The following is a 3,867-nucleotide window of genomic DNA, read 5'->3' on the forward strand; positions in this document are numbered from 1 at the left end:
GATGGATGTCCCGTTTAAGATTAAAGCTTTTGGGTGGAGGTTATTCCGCAATAGACTTCCAACTAAGGACCAATTGGCTATTAGAGGTATTGTTCTTCCTTTAGAGAATTCGTTATGTACATTTTGTGGTGATTGTTTGGAAAACTTGAATCATCTCTTTTTTAATTGTGGGGTGGTGAAGAAGATTTGGCGCGATATAGCGGTTTGGGTTGGTAAAGGGGATAGTTTTTTTGTTGAGTGCTTTGCGCTTTTTATGGAATGGCACTCATTCTTTAATGTGAATATGGTGAAAGATAGGAAATTGGGGGTAGTGTGGTTAGCGATAACTTGGGCTATTTGGTTGGTTAGAAATGGAGTTTGCTTCCGGAATGACCCTTGGAATGTCGGCAATACCGTTTGGAACATTAAGCTTTTAGTGTGGAAGTGGTCTTTTTGCGGGAATATTACTCATCCCAATTATTCTTTTTACGAGTTTTGTAAGGATCCGCTATATTTTCTCTCGTAAGGATAATTGGTTAGTAATTTTCTTTTTCTTTTTGGTTGAGTTTTCGGTGTATTCGGGTTGGAGAACCCCCTTAGTTCTCCCGTTAATATATATTTCCTTGCCTTCTAAAAAAAAAATAATTTTGCGTAGTTTAACAAATTTCTAACATTCCCGGTCATGTAAGGTTATAAAAGAAATTAAAATTATGAACAATTATTACATGACCTCTTTACTAAGTGTGTTTAAGGAACAAAATAACACATTAATTTCCTTAAGAGAAATTAATTTTCGAAAGGCTTCTTACAACTTCTTTAGTGTATATTTTTAAAAAAATTATTAGGAGTGCAGTATCCCTACCCATTATAAAATGATCAAATCTTGTTCTATACAATACATCAAAAGAAGAAAATATGGCTGCTATTCTCAAGATTGTTTATCTTGTGGTTCTTTTTCTTTTCATATTTCTTGTTGCAATGAACATTGACGGTAAGCTTCTTTGTTTGTAAATAATCTGTTGTCATTAACAATACTAACTTATAATATTTTTCATAATAGCATTGGAGGAATGTATTCGTAATTCTGATTGTCCAAGGTGTGGTCCTCAATGTACTAAGAGGTGTGTCAATTTTAAGTGTAAATGTCTCATCCCAAGTGCACTTTGAGTGCCGAATCCAAGAGAGAATAGTTTGTCTTAAATAAATGAATCAATTTGTACTTCAAAAGAAATTTATGTAATATTGATTCCTCAATAATATTTCTCAATTATCATTTATTTATTAGAGTAACAAAGACTACATGACTTTTTAAACTTTTTTTTGAAAATTTTATTTCACAAAATTTGCGGTTATGAGTTTTGTATTTCAAAACAATGAAAATGAAAATGAATATCAGTCACTAATCTAATATTATTTTTATTAAAATGCAACCGATAAGGTCAATCTATTGTTGTCGTTGTTCTTATTGTCCACATCTGGTCAATGTTAAATGATAAAAGAAAATATTGTGATATTTTAGAATAATTTTTCAATGTTACCAGTAAAAAAAACATTCTATAATATATTATTTTTTTCGATTGTCGTTGTTCTCTTATTGTTTCCACATCTTGTCAATGTTGAATGGTTAAAAAAAATTGTTATAATATGGATAACTTTTCAATGTTTTCCGTAAAGAAAATATTCTATAATATATTATTTTTATCGATTGTCGTTGTTTTATTGTTTCCACATCTTGTCAATGTTGAATGGAAGAAAAAAAAATATTATTATAATATGGAATAACTTTTCAATGTTGTCAATAAAAAAATTCTATAATATATATATTTTTTATTGTCGTTGTTCTTGTTGTTTCCACATCTAGTCAATGTTAAATGGTAAAAGAAAATATTGTTATATTTTGGAATATCTTTTCAATGTTGTCAGTTAAAAAAATATTTTATAATATATTATTTTTTTCAGTTGACAACATTGAGAAATTTATTTTTAATGATACTGTAATTTCAAACAAGAGCTTGAAAATTTTATTTAGAATATATTCCTTTGTTTCATTGTTGCAACAAAAAAATGGTAAATGGTAAAAATAAAATAAAATAATACATGTTACTTTTAATTTTTTTATCATTCACCGCTTTTTAGGATAGGAGTAATCTATTACTTCAGTATTTTTATAAACCGAAGAGAAAAATTCCTATGTTGTTTAATTTTTTATTTTAAAAATATAAAACCTTTAACCTCGATTTTTAAACTCAACCGAAGGGTACAGTAACCGAGTTTGTTGAGTTTCTTTGTTGTTCATAAATAAATATTTGCCGTCCATTTATATAGGATCAACACTCAAGATTTGTGTCCTTTACATAATCTCTTGTCTTTATACATGATAAATTAATTTTCTTATCTAACATTTATTTAATTTTATATATCCAAATCAATTGAATGAGAAGCCATCCAGAATATCCTCCAATATAAAAATGAAAATAATTCCATTATTTGATCTTCACCAAGGTTCACAAGAATAATGATGAAGTAGTTTCATGATTCTTCTTTAAAATTGTACGTGTAGGTTTTTAACAAAAATAATGTAAAATTATTAAAATTAATTTGTATTCTAATAAAAGTTTTATACACACACACACACACACATATATATATATATATATATATATATATATATATATATATATATATATATATATATATATATATATTTGGGAAATAAACCTTCTCAAATGGTCCCTAAAGCACCACCCTCTATTTGTTGTACCACACATATTATTGAAATCTGCGTCAACATTACATTTCAGTTGGTTAACTGCAGGAGGAATCCAACTTGTTGTTAAATTATTAACCACTACCGAATTAAGGTCATCTCTAACTAAGAACCAATCATACCAATTGTGATAAGCTTGTAAATCAATATTCAAAGCATCATCCCGAGTATTTTGCCAAACCACATTATTTCTACTCCTCCAAAGAGTCTAAAGCAAAACAGCAAAACGACCCGCATCTCTAAGATCCTCCCGACTACAAACATACAAAATAAGAGACTTAGCATCATGGAAAGTATGCAATCAAGGGTCTATAATAGATGACAAACCTGTTGCCCGCCAACTTTGAACGATGGCAACGCATCCAAAAAAAAATATATGTCACTCATCTTCATCCTCTAAATCACACCAAGGATATACAGACGAGCATTGAACATGCCGTTGTTGTTTGTTCTCTTAAATCCATTAATTTACAAATGAAAGGATTTTTAATCAATAAAGGTAGGCCGGAATATAACAAAAATAATCATAGAAGTGTGGTGCATGAAAATGAATAATATATAATACAAATAATTTTTTTTTTATACACCTTCACTTTGTTGAAATATATTTACGAAATAAAAGAATTTTTTTTATCACACAATGTGTTAGAGCTGTGCATGAATATGTTTTCATTCCATTGGTAAATTACTTAAACATATAATTTTCCGTGGTTTAACAAATTTCCCACATTCCCGATCATGTAAGGTTATGAAAGAAATTAAAATTAAGAAACAACATAACACATTAATTTACTTAAGAGGCATTAAATATATATTGATTCTTATTTTCGAAAGGCTTCTTACAACTTCTTCGTGTAGTTTCTTTTTAAATTTTATTAGAAGTGCATGATCACTACACATTATAAAAAAGATCAAATCTTGTTATATTCAATACATCAAAATAAGGGAAAATATGGGTGCTACTCTCAAGATTACTTATGTTGTAGTTCTATTTCTTTTCATATTTCTTGTTGCATTGAACATCGATGGTAAGCCATTATTTTACTTTCAAATTGTTGTCTTTACTTCTTTGTTTGTAAACAATCTTTTGTCCCATTAACAACACAAACTTATAATATTTT

The 3,867-nt window shown here is 28.3% G+C and overlaps 1 long non-coding RNA gene across 1 annotated transcript; it reads left to right on the plus strand.

The window, feature by feature from the left end:
- Nucleotides 1-713: 713 nt before the first annotated feature.
- Nucleotides 714-1,254, plus strand: LOC131641206 (uncharacterized). Its single transcript, XR_009295453.1, has 2 exons — nt 714-970; nt 1,040-1,254. It is a non-coding gene; the product is annotated as an uncharacterized LOC131641206 (long non-coding RNA).
- The last annotated feature ends 2,613 nt before the right edge of the window (nt 1,255-3,867 follow it).

This window comes from Vicia villosa, unplaced genomic scaffold, assembly GCF_029867415.1.
Source record: "Vicia villosa cultivar HV-30 ecotype Madison, WI unplaced genomic scaffold, Vvil1.0 ctg.003578F_1_1, whole genome shotgun sequence".
Lineage (NCBI taxonomy): Eukaryota > Viridiplantae > Streptophyta > Magnoliopsida > Fabales > Fabaceae > Vicia > Vicia villosa.